We start from the raw sequence: 19,210 nt of genomic DNA, 5'->3' as shown, positions 1-19,210 counted from the left end.
TGAGGCCAAGCTGGCAACTTAATGAGACACTGTCTTAGAATTTAAAAAAAGGGTTGGGGATGTGACTCGCCAGTAGAACACACCTGGGTTCAATTCCTAGTATTGGAGGGAAAAATTATGATCATCTTTGGTTGAAGCATTTTCTTCTTTCTCTCCCTCTCATCCCCTCCCTCCCTCCCTTTGTTTCTTCTTTCCTTTGCAATGCTGGGTATTGAGCCCAGGTCTTGTGTGTGTAGCATTATTTTAATTGATTCATTTTTCTTTATATATCAATAAATTCATTCTTATATGCCAAGCACCATGCTAGGTATGGACAGATAAACAAAATAAGTTTTTATCCTTAGTCAGCTAACTAGTGCAGGATTGATAAGTTTTTTTGGTATAGGACCAAGTAATAATTTTATAAATTTTAGAGGCTACACAGTCTCTGTTGCCAACTACTCAGGTCTGCTGTACAAAGGCAAAAAGACTCATAGCCAAGAAATAACAAATAAGCATGGCTGTGTGAGAAAAATTTATTAACAAAACAAATGGAGGACCTGATATGCTCTATAAGCTATAGTTTTCCAACATGGTTGTCTAGCAGAAAATAAACTAGCAATTCCAATTTATTTGGCAAATAAGCCAAGAATTATATGTGAAGAGTGTTATTAGAACATGATCTAAGAGAATTAACACAGGCTTCTGGGAGGAAGCAACAATACAAAAGACTTCATTCTCTCAAATTCAGCAAATAAAAGTTGATTTTAAATAATGTGCCCCCATTATGAAATAAGTCAAAATCTCATGCTTAAAATTTAAAACATTTGATTATAAATAATTGCTTTATAATATGGTTATCTCTCTGAGTTACTAAAAATTATTCTGTACACATGCTTGAAAACTTACCTTCAGTGACTGTTTTGAGAACAATTAAGGTTGACAAAAATCTCAATGGTGAATTGGAGTTCTTAAAGAAAGCAGCTGTCTTTGATTTATTTTCCATAGAATGTTCTGAAGAATTATCCTGAATTCCTTTAATTACAACTCCCTTAAATATATCTTCCCCAGTCTTCTTAATGTTGATGTCATAGTTGAATGCTGATAAAATATGCACAATCTTAGAGTATTTGCTTATGCTAAGAAAACATTTATTTTAAATACTGCAACAGAATAAATGAACTAAGAGTAAATGAATTTCTTGTTAATTAAAAATATAAAACAATTGAAAATATGCAAGACAGGAAGGTTACAATCAACTGAAAAGAAACTTGAGTGTATTTTTCTAAAACATGTAAAAACATAAGATCAAGCTATATTTCTGGAACAGAGAATCATCAAAGGAAGAGAGGTGGACTGACTGTTCTCTCTTCGTCATTACTCCACCATCACTGACTACCAGTTTCTCAGGTGTATCTTACTGTATCTGGTTAGGAAATGACCATCTAGAGTCTCACTGTTTTCAGTTTAATCTGACTATAAGTGTCCTCAGTGACTCTGAAAACAGAACAGTTTCAAAAGAATAAAATACTGGGTTAGAATCATAGAAAATTCTCATGGAGAACAAACTGAAACAAGAAAATAGGCAAAATAGGAATAATGGGATAGAAAAAACTACCTCTAAAATAAAAGATTCTACTGGTATTCCATATATTCACAAGAATCAAATGAAAGAAAATATTTCAGACTGCTGCAGAGAGTATGCTTTGCTAAGCCAGAATTAGAAATAACTTAAAATTTCCTTTGTTATGATTCTAATTATTCAATCCCATGTCACTGAGTTTATAATAGTTACCTGCCTCTGAATGGGGATTTGTGAACAATTCCCTACTCAATATTGATCCTGAAATGCATATAACAAACTTCAGCTTTTAAATTACAAGCAGATATACTGAGATTTTGTGAGTATCAAATGCCAAATGAGGGGGTGGCACAAGTAGTGTAATCTAATTCAAATAAATTGCTAATAAGTATAATATCATTAGGAATAAGTAATACGCAAGATTTAAAATCTCAATTTAAAATTCAATATTTCAAGATTATTATAGTAATCATGTTAAAATGACAAGATTAAGAATTCTACTTATTTTTGTCTAAAAAAATCTCTAATGCTTTATATTACTTTTATAAAAGGAAAATAATTTGCTCTTTACTTTTCAAATATGTGTGTGGACCCTATTTGTCTTCAATTGAAAAAAGTAAAAATACCACAAAAATTTTATTTTTTTAAATTTTTGCTGATGCTTCACCAATATCTGCAACCAATATTGGCCCAAAAATGTACATTCACCACACCAAAAATAAGGAAGCCTCAAAACTAAATGAAAAAGAGAATCAATACTTGCCAATCCCAATATATGACAAAATATTACAATTATCCAACAAAGAATTTAACACACCTCTGATAAAATGAGCATTTATAAACACTTTTAGAAAATTTCATTGAAGAACTGAAAAGTCTTACCAAGAAAATACAGAAGAAAAGCCAAGTGAAAATTTTAGAACTGGAAATACAATAAACAAAATAAAAATTTAGTGACTAGCCTGGGTAGAAGAATGGAGGGCATAGAGAAAGAATTAGTTAACTAGAAAGTTAAAAAAAAAAAAAAGAAAAGAAAACAGTTAATCTGAACAACCAAACTAAACTGAAAAACAAACAAATAGGATGTTGAGGAATTAAGAGTATAACAAGAAATTTAATAGTCATGTCATAGAGTTCTCAAAGGATATATGTAGAGATTAAAGAAGATGAACAAATCCCAAAAAGAATAAATTCAAAGAGATCAACACTAAGATCTATCATTGTCAAACTTATGAAAACTACCAAAAAATAAAAAAAAAATAAAATAAAAAGAAAAAAGACAAGAACTTCAACTATACTACAAAGCAATAATAATAAAAATGGCATGGTATTGGTACCAAAATAGACAGGTAGACCAATGCACAGAGTAGAGGACATGGACACAAACCCAAACAAATACAATTTTCTCATACTACACAAAGGTGCCAAAAATATGCAGTGAAGAAAAGATAGCCTCTTCAACAAATGGTGCTGGGAAAACTGGAAATCCATATGCAGCAGAATGAAATTAAACCCTTATCTCTCATCCTGCACAAACTCAACTCAAAATGGATCAAGGACCTTGGAATCAGATCAGAGACCCTGCATCTTATAGAAGAAAAAGTAGGTCCAAATCTTCAACATGTTGGCTTAGGGTCAGACTTACAGGACTCCCATAGTACAAGAAATAAAAGCAAGAATCAATAACTGGGATAGATTCAAACTAAAAATCTTTCTCTTTTTTTTGGGGGGGGGTGCTGGGGATCGAGCACAGGGCCTTGTGCTTACAAGGCAAGCGCTCTACTGACTGAGCTATCTCCCCAGCCCCAAAAGCTTTCTCTTAACAAAGGAAACTATCAGCAATGTGAAGAGAGAGCCTACAGAGTGGGAGAAAATTTTTGCCACACATACTTCAGAAAACTCTACAGCAATAATACAAATAATCCCATCAACAAATGTACTAAGGAAATGAACAGACACTTCACAGAAGATGATCTACAAGCAATCAACAGATATATGAAAAATGTTCAACATCCCTAGTAAAAAGAGAAATGCAAATCAAAACCACCTTAAGATTCCATCTCACCCCAATTAGAATGGCAAATATCAAGAATACAAGCAACAATAGGTGCTGGCAAGGATGTAGGGAAAAAGATACACTCATACATTGCTGGTGGGGTTACAAATTAGTGCAGCCACTCTGGAAAGCAGTGTGGAGATTCCTCAGAAAGCTTGGAATGGAACCACCATTTGACCTAGCTATCCCACTCCTCCACCTATACCCAAAGGACTTAAAATCAGCATACTACAGATATGCAGCCACATCAATGTTCATAGCTGTTCATTCACAGTAGCCAGATTGTGGAACCAACCTACTAGATGTCCTGCAATTGATGAATGGATAAAGAAATTGTGATATATATATCCCATGGAATATTACTCAGTCATAAAGAATAATAAGATTATGGCATTTGCAGGCATATGGATGGAATTGGAGAATATCATGCTCATTGAGATAAGCCAATCTCAAAAAACCAAAGGACAAATGATCTTACTGATAAGCGGATGATGGCACATAATGGGGGTGGGATGGGGGCAAGAATGGAGGAAGGAGGAAACTTATAGAGGAAAAAGAAGGGTGGGAGGGTGGGGTGGAGAAAAAAATAACAAAGAATCAAACACCATTACCCTATGTAAATGTATGATTACACAAATGGTATGCCATTACTTCACATACAGAGAAACATGTATCCCATTTGTTTATAATAAAAATAAATTTTTAAAAAGGTACAATTTTATTAAATTGTCAGACTGACCTTAAATTTGAGATTATCTTACCTCAGCCTCCAAGTTGACTGGAATTGAAAATACGTACCACTGTGTCTGCCTGCACAATAATTTTGAACTGCATACACTCTACGTCCCTGATGTTTTATTCCAGTGTACAAAATAAAATCAGTTTTCTAAAGGTAAAAATAAAAGAGAATGAGAAATGATACTCTATATTACATGTACTGGGAAAATAACTCAAATGACAATACATTTATTATCAGAAATCATGGAGGTGGAAGGAACTGGCACATTTCTAAAAAGCCAAATGTTGGAGAGAAAAAAAAAGAGTCACCCAAAATCCAATTCCCAGTGCCAATATCCTTCAGAAATGAAAGGAAAATCAGGATGTCAAAATGAAGAAAACAGGATGATCTGTCATCAGCAGATCTACCCTAAAAAATTAAGTTCTTTTAAACAGAAAGGAAAGGTAAAAGAACATGAGGAAGAAGGACATACACACACAAAAAAAATATACAGTAGACTTTCATTCTCTTCTTGAGTTTATAAACTGCTTGATGGGTGAAGCACAAACAATAACATTATCTCATTTTTCTTTTCTTTTTTTTTGTACCAAGCCAGTGCTGCTTAACCACCTAGCCACATCCCCAGTCCTTTCTTTTATATTTTATTAGAGACAGGGTCTTGCTAAGTTGTTTAGGGCCTCACTAAGTTTCTGAGGTTGCATTTGAATTCAAGATCCTTCTGCCTCAATCTCTCAAGTCCATGCTGGGATTACAGGCATAGGCCACTATGCCCAGTTACAGAATAAATATTTAGCATGATTATATTATAAATGAGAGAAGTTAAGAGATGTCATATCAATTTTACTCAAAACTGGTAAAATGATGATACCAGTGAGACTAGTAAGTGATTCACATATAATAAAATGCCTATAACTAGTATAGAAGCTAAACAAAGAGATATACCCCTTGGGGACTGGGGACATAGCTCAGTTGGTATAGTGCTTGCCTCACATGCACAAGGCCCTGGGTTCAATCCCCAACACCACAAAAAAGAGAGAGAGATACCCCAAAGATTATAGATAGATAAATGAAAATGGAATTCTAAAAAATATTCTAGTAACTCACAAAACAGTAGAAAAAAGAAACCATTAAAAATGTAAACAGATAAAAACAAGAAATAAGGTGGCAGTTTAAGCCCTACCATGTACAAATTAAAAACCAAATAAAACAAAAAGATTGAAAAACCTGATTTACAAACATAACCCAGTCCTATGCGGCCTACAAAAACTCATTTCAAATATAGGAATATATGCAGGGAAAATGCAAAAAAATGGAAAAAGATATACCATGAGAATATGAATCAAAGGAAAGCAGAAATGGCTAAATTAATATCAGTTAAAGTGATTTTGTGAGCAAAGAAAATGACCAAAAAAGAACTTTATATAACAATAGAAGGGTCAATCTATCAAGAAGACAAAACAATCCTAAATGTATATGGACTGAGCAACAGAGATATACTACGTGATGTGAAAATTGATGGAAATAACAAAAGAAACACAAATTTACTACTAATGCTAGATACTTCTTTTTTTTAATTTTTTAAAATTTTATTTGTTCTAATTAGTTGCACATGACAGAAGGCATTTATACATTTTGAGATATTTAACACCACCTCTTAACAATTGATAGATATAAACAAGGATATAAAACAACTTAAGAGTATCAACAAAACAACCAAACCTGTAGAACAGGAAAACCTATAACAGACTAAATAATTCATGGGTCATGATATGAAAATAAAATGTATCAAAATCTGTAGGACATGATTAAAGCAGAATGGATGGAAAAATAATACTAAATTAATAAATGTATATATTAAAAGAGGAAAAGTCTTGAATCAATAAATTTTTATTTCAGTTACCTAGAAACAGGAGAGCATAATAAACTCAAAGCAAGGAGAAGCAAGAAAATAATAGATAGCAAGAATAAATCAACAAAATTGAAAACAAAAAAAGATAGAAAATCAACAAAACAAAAAGATAATCCTCTGAAAGAACAATAAAAAAACAAATTTCTAGGGAAAAAAAAGAAAATGCAAATTTCCATATCTGGAATAAACAAGGGCTATCACTATAGACACTGAAGATTTCAAAAACATAATATTGTGATAAACTCTACACGAATAAATTTGTGTAGATAAAATGGCTCAGTTCCTCAAAAAGCACAAACTACAAGTCACTAATATGAATTATATAATTATAACTGTATAATTATATAATTAGAATAGTGCTGTAACTATTAAGAAAAATAAATTCAAAATTTAAACTCCCCAAAATAGAAATCTCTAGGTCCGAATTGTTCATGTGCGGAAGTCTACCCAATATTTAAAGAATTAACACTAATTACAAAATTTCTTCCAGATGAGATAGTTACCATTTTTATAAACTTAACATTACCCTGATACAAAACCAAATCTCAAAACAAAGAAAACAACAGACCAATATTCCTCATGAATATAAGTGAAGAATCCTTAACAATATGCTAACATACAGAATTCATCAATAAAAAGAATTAAACATCACAACCAAATGCACTTTATGTCAGGGATGCAGAGCTGATTCAATGCTTAAAAATCTATGTAATCTACCATATTAAGCAGTTAAGATGAAAAACATTATATGACCTTACCAACCAATGCAAAAAGTTCATTTGAAAAAATTCAATAATAAACCCATTCATAATAAAACCTCTGAAAAATAGGAATTGAGGGGAATTAACTCAAATTGAAAAAAATCTATAAAAATACTATGTTAATGCTTACTTAATGGCAACAGACTAAATGGTGCCCCCTAAGGTGAAGAACAAGGCAAAGATATTTGTTCTCACCACTATGTACAATCAGTACAGTGCTAGAAATTCTAGCTAATGCAATAAACCATGAAAAGGAACTAAAGGTATATATACTAAATATAAATATTAAATTTATATTAAATAATATATATATATATTAAAAAGGAAAACAAAAACAAAAGCTACTGTGTTTATATTTGAGATAACATGACTATCTATGTAGAAAATCCCAAGAAATCTGTTAAGAAATTCCTAAAACTACTGAGGTCTAAGTCACAGGACACAAAATAAACAACAACAGAAAATCAATTATATTTTTATATGCTATTGACAAACATATGGACATCAAAATTTAAAAGAATGCTAATTAAAATCACATAAAATTAAATACGCAGCTGAAAACTCATAAAGAGGAATTCTATGCAGAAAACTACAGCACCAAGGAAAGAAATCAAAGTTCTCAACAAGTGAAGAGATGATTTGTGTTTATAAATTGGAAGATGCAACACAATAAAAGTCAATTCTCGATTTGATATACAAGTTTAATGCTATTCTTATCAAAATCTCTGTAAGATATTTTATTAATACATAAGATTATATATATATATATATATAAACAAAATCAAGGGAATTAAAACTAATTGATGTATTACCTGAAAATAAGTTCCTATAGTCATTTACCTTGTTCCACCATCTAGGTGCCATAGAGACCAATATATAAATTTTACAAAAGGCTCATGAAGCTTGGCATTCACAAATGGCATCCACTGTAGCTGCCCTGTAATCATAGGCAAAAGCTAAACATAAAATGATAAAAAATAGAAAGATGCAGCAGTTTTACATGTCTGAAATTAACTACCAAAATTTTCTAAAAATTAAAGAAAAAATAATTTTTAATAAAAATCTCTCAAAATCCCCATATGCTACAGATTTTGACAATGTGAACTTGAAATTTTAAATATGAACTGGGTACAATGGCAAGTGCCTGAATCCCAGTGATCTGGGAGTCTGAGGCAAGAGGATTGCAAGTTCAGGGCAGCCTCAGCAATTTAGTGGAGCTATAAACAACACAGTGAGAGTCTGTCAAGAGAATAAAAAAGACAGAAATCAGTGTCTAAAATTTAGTTATTTCAGTTTATCAGTATTTCTTCTTTCACTTGTGTTTAATCTAGTAATGTAATAACTACAAAAAAATTTTTAAACTTTAAGAAAATTTCAGAGTTGGGCACAGTGGAAGTTCCAGCTTACTCAGAAGACTGAGACAAGCTGAGACAAGAAGATCATGAATTTCAGTCCAGTCTGGGAAACAGAAAGACCCTGTCTCAAAGAATAAAGAAAAAAATTTCAAATTCTCAAACATCTAACTTGCTTTCTCATATAGAAGAAAAGGATACAAGAGCAGTTAAGAATATCTACAGGAAATCAAGAAACTAAATTTCCTTCTTAGTAATTATGTAATTTTTTAAATAATTTTAAATTATTTTATTTTTAACAAGTGATACAATATGCCTGTTTCCTTTTACTTTTTTTAAATTTATTTTTATTGTAAACAAATGGGATAAATGTTGATTCTCTGTTTGTACATGGAGTAAAGGCATATCATTTGTGTAATCATACATTTGCATAGGGTAATTTTGTTTGATTCATTCTGTTATTTTTTCCCTACCCTCCCACCCCTCCCACCCCTTTTTTCCTTCTATAAGGTCCCTCCTTCCTCTCTTCTTGCCCCCTCTCCCCCATTATGTGTCATCATCCACTTATCAGTGAGATCATTCTTCCTTTGGGTTTTTGAGATTGGCTTATCTCACTTAGCATGATATTCTCCAGTTTCATCTATTTGCCAGCAAATGCCATAATTTTAATATTCTTTTTGACTGAGCAATGTTCCATTGTATAAATATACCTCAGTTTCTTTATCCATTCATCAATTGAAGGGCATCTAGGTTGGTTCCACAATCTGGCTATTGTGAATTGAGCAGTTATGAACATTGATGTGGCTGCATCTTTGTAGTTTTCTGCTTTTAAGTCCTTTGGGTATAGGACAAGGAGTGGGATACCTGGGTCAAATCATGGTTCCATTCCAAGATTTCTGAGGAATCTCCACACTGCTTTCCAGTTTGGCTATACTAGTTTGCAACCGCACCAGCAATGTATGAGTGTACCTTTTTCTCCACATCCTCACCAACACTGATTGTAAATATGATTAAAATAAAGCAGTTATCTTTATAATTAATAGGAATAGTAGACAAATCTAATGAGAGAAACAAGAATAAAATTAGCATGAAGAGGTCTGAGAATTTAAGCATTCTTTCCTTAGCCCTATGCAAAAAATCCAATGTGAAAAAATAAGTTTTATGTAATTTTATTACTATATTAAGTGATCCTTTAAATAACTGAGGATCCAGTCATAGGTAGTTACTTTTAAAACTAGTTTAATATTCCTATTATCTAATTTTTCCATATCTAAAACACATTAAAGACATACACTATAATATGGCAGGATAAACCCACTACACTCTGCTTTTTCTACTGATTTCCACTAAAAACCCTACACAAAACACAGAAAGCAGGTACCTGCTGGCTATGAAAAGTAAACGAGTCAGGAATTAGAGAAGGGAGTAAAAATTTGGAGTAACAATGTCAAAGGGGTGAAGTTTCCTGTTTTGTTGGTTTGTTGTTTTTTTTCTCAAACTTCTGCCCCAGGGTGGAGCCGTGATTGGAAAGTGGAGCTTTCTACTTTCCTAAGAGCTCTGAGATAAAGACAGTCAAAGAAACCAGGAAGAGGGGACCTTGTTATCTGGATTGTGGAGAGAATATTGGAGAAGGAGAAGAAATATCATAGCATCCTCTCACTTTGGTGTACATGGAGATGTACAAATTGGGTACATCTCTGAGTTGTCCAGATACAGGACAAACCAAGCACAGAAGGGCAAAGCCTTGTACATTTTAAGTCTTGAAGTAACATTTTAAATTGTTGCTGAGTCACAAACTATCCTCTAAGTGGCATATGCACAAGATAATTACAAAGCAAAACTGCAAAGGCTCTGAAAACCAAACTGAAATGAGACCCACAGCCTATATATAGAAGGTCAGAAAGAGCTAAGACCTTAATGTCACTGGGCTGAATAAAGCTTTAAAAAAACAATATTCTTCAGAGAATTATAAAAGGCACAGAATCTATACAATATGTATCAAATACAATCCAAATTCACTGGACATGCAAATACCTGAGAAATGTAATGAAGTTTCAAGAAATAATATAACCAACAGATGCCAATCCTAAGATGACCCAGATGTTGGATTTTTAAGTATGCTCTATGAGGTAAATGTAAATGTGAAAGTAAATGTAAAGACAGAAATTGTTATGAGAAAAAAAATTATAGAAAATAATTGGAAGTTTTAGAACTTCAAAATGTTAAAATTAAAAATTCACTAAATGGGCTTGATTTAGTGAAGTTATTTCATTGCTATGACAAAAGATCTGACAAAAACAATTACAGAGCCAAAATGTATTTGGGGCTCATGGCTTCAGAGGTCTCAGTCCATAATTGACTGATTCCTTTGCTCTGGGCTTGAGGTGAGGCATAACATCATGATGGAAAGAAGAGGCAGAGAAAAGCATCTCAGCACATGATACTAGGAAGCATAAAAAGAACAAGCCCAACTACCTACCTTCTCCAGCCACACCCTACCTGTCTATAGTTACCACCCAGTTAAAAACTATCAATGGATTAATGTACTGATTAAGTTAATGCTTTTATAACTTAATGATTTCACCTCTAAACTTTCTTACACTGTCTCAGAACTTTTAGGAGACATCTCATATTTAAACCATAACAGGGTTCAACAGCAAAATGGAGATGAAAAAAGAAAACAATGAACTAAAAGACACAATAATAGAAATTATCCCACCCAAACAACACTAAAGAAAAAAAGGAAAAGGGAACATAGCCTCAGAAATCTTCTGGATAACTGAGAAAGGACTAACATATGAGTCTGGAGACACAGAGAAGAGAAGAAGACAATTGAAGCATAAAAAGTATTTGAAGAAATAGTTACTGCAAATTTCCAAAAAGTGGCAAAAGACATAAATTTACAAATTCAAGAAGTATAATATACCACAAATTGGATAAACTCAAAGAAAAGTATTCCAAGTTAACATCATAAATGAGCTGCTGCTAAAAATCACAAGTTAAAGAAAAAGCATGAAGTGAATATTTACAAAATATTCTGGAAAATGCAGAACTAGGGACAGAAAAAAGACATGTGGTTGTCAAAGTCTAAGGATGGGAAAAGAAATATTTATAAAGGAATATAATAAAACTTTCTGAATGCTGAAACTGTACTTTATCTTGAGAATGGTGGCAATTACAAAATTAAAAGCATTTTTCAAAACTAATACAAATATACAATGAATTTTACTCTGTGTAAATTACTTGTATAAGAGATAAGCTATATGACATCAAGACACATTATTGTACTTATTAATAATATCAAGCAGAGATAAATTATACTATCTATAGTTAGTATAATAGTTATTAAATTATACTAACTATATAAAATTCTTGCCAAAAGATTTCAATCCAAATATAACTGTTAGGAAACAATCACGCAAATCTAGGATGCAATATATTCCTCAAGACTGCTGACCTAGACTCCAAAGAAAAGTCCCATGAGCAATAAAAATGGTAATGGTTAACTACTCTAGATTCAAAGAAGTTTGAGATAATGCATAGAGTTTGTGTAGGTCCTTGATTAGAAAACAACAAAACAAAACAAAAAAGTAATAAAAGACATTTTGGAGACCAAATGGGAATGTGAATGTGGACTATATATTAAATTTTGTTTTTCAATTAGCATTAATTTTCTGATATATAATGCTACACAGAATGTACTTATTCTTAAGAGACACATGCCTAAGTATTTAGGGGTACTATATATTGATTTTTGCAAGCTATTTTCAAATAGTTCAGAAAATAAGGTGTGTGTGGATCTCTGTGAGTGTTTATAAAGGGATGTGTGTGTGAAAAAAGAGGGAGAAGGTTAAATGAGCAAATGTGATAAAATGTTAATTATTACAGAAAATAAGAAAAAAGAAGTTACATTACTCTAAAAATTAAGACTTTATAAATACCTCCTTTAGAATTTGAAATCTTGTAAGAACCTCTTCTTCAACACCTTTAATTTTACTCAAGGCATTTTCATGTCTGAAAAGCAGTGATTCTCTTTCAACTAAAAAATATTCTCGCTTTTGAAGTTCTTCAGCAAAATTCTGTTGTGCTGCAGTTTCATACTGTATCAAAATACCAGATATGAATGACTTTTAAAAAGAACATTCAAAAAATTCACAAATTACATTTTCATCCACTGACACTGGTTTAACCAAGTGATTTTTGAAAATGCATTGGTACATAAAATACGGATTATAGTAGTTGCTAGACATGGTCCATTATTTTACCTATATCCTTCACTCTCTTACTTTGTTGCCCTTCTATCACCAAGGGCTGAAAGACTCCAGGCCTGGGCTGACATACTTACCATCTTCCCTGTCCTGAGGATAATACAGATTAAAAACCATCAGAGAAAATTTGCACACCATATAAAGTGGTATTTTTTGAGTTCATGGTCTCAAAGGGGCTTAAGGCAATGGGTCGCAAAGGGGCTTAAGGCAATGAGATCCTGAACCTGTGTACAGAAGAGAAGGGCATGAAACTAATGTTCCCTTTTCTGGTCTTCCCTAAGAATTTACCAGGCCATCCACAGACAATGTTCTCAGGTGTTGTTTTTAAAATTATGAAAGAGTAAATGTTTTAAAATAGACACTGTGAGAACAGAATAAAGAGATGACCATGAAAACATAGCAAGTTTTCTGAACAGCATTGATACCCAGGAAAAATAAAGGATGATTTTCTCAAATACAGAAAAATAAATGATGGAAAAGATGTGGGAAAAATGGAAGCCTTGTATACTGCTGGTGGAAATGTAAAACAGTCTGCCAGTTCCTCAAAGAAGTTAAACACAGCTTTTCTATGACTCAGTAATTCCACTGTAGGTATACACCCAAAAGAAATGGAGTACATGTCCACACAAAACTTAAATACAAACTTTCATAGCAGCATTACTTATGATAGCCAAAGAGTGGAAAAAACCTGAATGTCCAGAAATTAATGAATGACATAAGAAATGTGATGTATCTATATAATGGAATGTTACTTAGCAATAAAAAGCATGTGCTAGCCAGGCCCCAGGGAGCATACAGGTAATTATAGCTACTCAGGAAGCTTAGGCAGGAGGATTGTAAATTCAGTCAACCTGACAACTTTGCAAGACCTTTCCATGAAGTAAAAATAAACAAGTTGGGAATGTAGCTCAGTGATGTAACTACCCGGGTTTAATCTCCCAGTACTAGAAGGAAAAGAATAAAAGGCATGGATTGATACCTGGTATAAGATGAATGAACCTTAAAATTACCATGATAAGAAGTCAGTTATTTATAAAAGATCACATATTATGTGATTCCAGTAATATGAAAAGTTCAAAATAGACAACCTTATAGAAACAGAAAGGAGATTAGTGGTTGCCTAGGGCTGAAGGGATTTTGGAGGACATGAAGAGTGACCTCTAATGGGTTGGGGTTTTTTTTGGGATAATAAAATATTCTAAAATAGATTACAGTGACAACAATACAACTCCGTGAATATAATAAAAAATAATTTAACTATATGCTAAAGAATTAATTTTTAAGTTATGAGCTAGAAAGGCAAAAAACTAATATCTTCTTCCTCCAGTTTTTTATATAAGAAAAAGCATGATTTGTCCAATTGTCCAAAAATTAAACTTGCATTTTGCCCTTGATAAAACTTCTAACATATCTCCTACATCCAAACAATCTCTAAGTCCTATTTAACCCAGCTTTTAAATATCTCTTGAATCCAACTACTTCTCTGTATCCTTGAGGTCCCCAACCTAATACAGGACACTTCAGACTATTAACACTATTTCACACCAACTTCTCTAACCTCTCATACTGGTGACAACATTGAACACTAACACATTTGGATGCTCACTGCTCCCAAAGACCCATGTATTAAGGGCATGGTCCACAGAATGACACTAAGTGGGAGGTTGTGGAATCTCTATAAGCTGGGTCCTAAAGAAAGATCTTTAGGTCACTGGGTATGTGCCACTGAAGGGGATAGTGGGACCCTGACACCTCTGTCCTTAGATTCCTGGCCATGAGGTGAGCAGTGTTTTTTGCCCCATGTTCCTGCCATATGTACTGTCTTGCCACCCACCCAAAGCAGTGGAGCCAATCAATAATGAACTGAAATCTCTAAAACTATGAGCCAAAATAAACTTTTTCCCTTTATAAGTTGATTATCTCTGGTATATTGTAACAGTGATAGAACACTAACACATAGGTGACTCCAAAATTAGATAATCACCCACTATCTACTTTCTAATAGCCAGGATAATATATTTTACTACTAAACCTGACTTATTTCAAACAGAAATATTGCTCTTCTCCCTGAAATTCATTCTTTCTACACACCACACAAACCAGAAATGTGAGAACTAACTTACTTACTTTAGTCTTCCTATACTTCAATGAATTAATCATGCCAAGTCCAGAATATTTTACACCTACAATAACTATATTCTATTCCTTTGCTACCACCCCAGTCCAAGTCACCCTTATTTCTCACCTGGGATCCTGCAGTAGAATGCTCTCTGGTCTCTCAAATTATACTCCTGTCCCTCTCTAAGACATTTATGTAAATGCACATTAGATTTTGCAACTTTCCTGCTTTAAAAATCTTCAGAGCTACCTAGTACATTTTCTTAAATAAATATGTTAACTTACCATGCCTCAGGAACTTCTCATACTGGAATGTCTTAGTGCATAATCTAAATCTTTCACTGGGCTAAACTCTACTCATTTTTCAGGATTTAACTTAAATGTTAATTTCTCAGAAAAACCTTTTCTCAATCTCCTCCAATCTCGATCACAATCTCCCCTATCAGATACTTAGAGTATACATCTATTATTCCTTCATTTAAGTTTATAAAATTATAATTATATGGGTACTTATGACTGCCTCTAATAAGTTACATGTAGCAAGAAGCATATATATTTTACTCAGCACTAATGCATATTAATAGGTACTCAAATATTTATTGAATAAATTAAATCAATAATGTAACAAAATTATATATGTGTGGAGGCCACCAATTCGAATTCAAGAGTTTCTGAGTCTATTGAATAGACAACATGAGCAAAGCTTACCCTCCCAAGCTGAAAAAATTTATAGCCAAGAAATTATCACTGAAATTAAATGGTGACAGACATGATCAAGAACTATTACAGGGATATGGCTCCTCAAATATTGGGATGAATGTGGGGAGATGACAACTAGTGGGCCACAGGACAAGACTGGAATGGTGATAACATGCGGAAAAATATTGTCAAGTGAGAAGCCTTGGATGAGTAAGAATAATGGCTGTTCAGAGAATCCAGGTACCCTGTCTAAAGGTGCCTGTTTGGTGCCTATTCTAGTATGGCATAAAAAATTGTATCATGTTCATGTTCCTATTAAACTTTTGTGAAAAAAAAAAACCTTTTTAATAGTAAAACCTAAAAAAAAGTACATGCTTAACAACAACTCTTAATGCTACAAAATAAATTTTAAAGTCAGTCTAAAGATTAGAGAAATCAGACTAATACCTTGTACTTTACTTTTTAAAAATATTTTTCTTTATTGTTTACTATAGATGATAGATCTATTCTTGCAACCTTGCTTTTTTAATTCTATAGTGTATTATCAAAATTCTTTCTACTGTCATGTCTTTGATGAAAAAATTCTATAAAACAGCTAGCCTCAGTTTTCACTATTTTATTTCCCAGACACACAGCTAAATTCACAATATGACCATCACCCCTTCCAAACAACTCTCATCTCTTAATTCCTTGTACCTGCATTGACCTTTCCATTGTTCTCCTATCTAAATTCTTTCTCTGTGTCAAGGACCAGATTTTGTCTTCCTCTAAATTTTTTCCTAGTGATTCAGGCTAAGAAAAACTTTTTTTCTGAAATGCTACATTATACAACATGAATTAACTTAACAAAATGAACTACTGGTTTTTAAAATGTTTTGGGAATTTCAAGTGTATATAATGTTTCCAATGAAGACAACAGCAAACAGAAACTCTCTATTACATGTGTTTCTTTCTATACTCCTAGTGGAAATGTGATAAATATATAAAGTACACCCTTTGGAAACAAACACCAAAGAAAAACTGCAAGAAAGTTCAAAAATACATTTTAGTTAGAGTTGACAAGGAAAATTCTTACTATGCAATATTTAAAACAATGAATCTTGAACACCTAATTCAAGAAGCACCCTTTACCACCAGATTTGGTTCCGAAGAATGGGATGGGATGAATATAAACATAAAACACAGGATAATCTGAAGTCAAAGACTCATGCTTACAGATAAAATCACTACTACCAATATTTTTCTTTCAGTCTCTTTATTTTCTCCCTCAACAGTTCCTAATAATTGAGTTTATTCCCTTCTGACCTTCCCTTAACCTACTTATCTATACTAATTAAAATTATATTCAGTTTGCAAATACTTGGTGCCTAGATTATAAGTATTTCTGAATTCTCAAATCAGTATTTAGATCTTACCCGCAGTTTCAGATGTATTTGAAATAACTCATCATATACTTGATTTATCTGATGTGGAAGTAAAGTCTGCTTGTTTGACATTTTGGATTTTGGACAGCTGGCACTTTTCAAAGAAGAGTCACTGACATTGCAACATTCAGTCTGAGGTCTTGATGAGGCCCTATATGTTGGCAGGTCAACTGCAAAGTAAATAATATTTTAATTATAAAGTTATTATAGTTCCAAATAGTCTCAGAGTAACCTTCAAGAAAAAATTATTTTAAGTATAAAATTACAGTATTGTGAAAAATTTCAAGAAAGAAAGAATATCACAAATACAATAAAATGTTAACATTTAGAAAATTTGGGTTAAAAGTATACAGGAATCCTTCATGCAACTTTTCTCTAAGTATAAAATTATTTCAGATTTAATTATTTTACATGCATGAGAACACTATGTATTAACTGCCTAGGATATGAAATGGAATATCATTTCAGAAACTTACCACATTCCCTCCTCTGTAACCAAACTAACAAGTCCCAATACAATGTTAATTATTGCCTTATTTCTCTTTTTTAATTTCTATCAGTTATATCTAAGAAGTCCTTATTTAAGAGGCAAGAAACCCTCTACAGTAATAATTATAAAATGCTTAAGAAACTGAAGACATTAGAAGATAAAGATGAAAAGACACCCCAAATTCATATACTAGGAGAAATAACACTATTAAAATGGCCAAAATATCAAAAAACAATCTACAACTTCAATGCAATTTCCACCAAAATACCAATGACATTCTTCACAGAACTAGGGGAAAAAATCTTAAAATTCAGATGAAAGCATAAAAGACCCAAAGTTGTCAAAGCAATCCTTGTATTTCATGCAAGCATTTCATGCAAAGCATCCAATGTATTTCGATGGTAACAAAAATATCATGGTATTGACGTAAAAAAGAAACACAAAAACCAATGGAATTAGAGGACTCAGAAATAAACTCATGCCTCTATAACTATCTGGTTCTTGACAAAGTAGCCAAGAACATGTTGGAAAGAAGATAGACTCTTCAACAAATGGTACAGGGAAAATTGGATATTCAAATGCAGACAACTTAAACTAGACCCCTATGTCTCACCCTGTACATAAATCAACTTAAAATAGATCCTAATAGTTCAGGAAATGGTAGTAAGAATTGACAAATGAGATAACATCAAATTTTAAACCTTCCACACAGCAAAAGAAGAGAGTTAAGAGAGATTCTACAGAATGGCAGAAAGTATTTGACAATTACTCATCTGATAGATGATTAAATCCAGAATTATATACTCAAAAATTTATCAACAAAAGAGCAAGTAATCCAATCAATAAATGTGCAAACAGCCTGCACAAGCACTTCTCAAAAGCAAGTATAAATGGCCAATAAATAAGTGAAAAAGTGCTCAACATCTTTAGTCATCAGGGAAATGCAAATCAAAACCACACTGAGATTCCACTCTGCCTAGTCAAAATGCCTAGTCAAAAAACCAAAAAGCAACAAATGCTGACAAGGATGTAAAAAAGGAACACTTACACATTGTTGGGTGAATGTAAATTAGCACAGCCATTATAGAAAACAATATGCAGCTTCCTCAAAAAATTAAAAACAGAATTGCCATATGATGCAGCTAAATAGCATTCCTGGCTATATTTCTGAAGGAAATGAAGTCAGCATACAAAAAAGATATTTGCATATCTATTTTTATTGCAGCATTACTAACAATAACCAACTTAAGGAATCAGTCTAGGGGTTGTTGATAGATGAATAGATAAAGAAATTATGACATATATAAATATGGAATATTATTTACTCATAAAAAAGAAACAAATATATCATTTGCAGGAAAGCAGATGGTACTGAAGTTTCTCATGTTAAGTGAAATAAACCAAACTCCAAAACACAAGTGTCACATGTTTTCCCTCATACATGGAAACTGTTAGGAAAAAAGATGATCTGAAAGTAGAGAAGGTATTTTAGGGAAGGGGAAGAAAGACAGTGAAAGAAAGGAGAGTAAGAAAAAGTAGTTGGGAGGGTGCACACAATTAAAACATGATATATGCATGTATGGGAGTCAGTGAAACCCATTAATTTATAAAATTAATGAGTTAATATTTGTAACAAAATTGTCTAAAGTAAAAGGAATATTAGAGCAATTTTAACAGGTACCCACACACACAGTTCTTGTTTGTTTTGCCCAATTTCAATTATATGTCTATAATAATTTCTATAATCTCCTTCTTTAAATACTAACAAGTTCTATGAAATGTACCCATGATGATTTCAGAATGATGGGTTCAAAACTTTCACTACTTTATCCT

At 32.5% G+C, this 19,210-nt stretch overlaps 1 pseudogene; it reads right to left on the bottom strand.

Annotated features, from left to right (window-relative positions):
* Positions 1 to 19,210, bottom strand: part of LOC124974173 (coiled-coil domain-containing protein 138-like) — a 467,681-nt pseudogene that overhangs the window by 444,108 nt on the left and 4,363 nt on the right.

The sequence above is a fragment of the Sciurus carolinensis genome, unplaced genomic scaffold (assembly GCF_902686445.1).
Source record: "Sciurus carolinensis unplaced genomic scaffold, mSciCar1.2, whole genome shotgun sequence".
Classification (NCBI taxonomy): Eukaryota; Metazoa; Chordata; class Mammalia; order Rodentia; family Sciuridae; genus Sciurus; species Sciurus carolinensis.
Note: the sequence above shows the minus strand (reverse complement) of the source record. Positions and strands in the feature narration are given on the sequence as shown.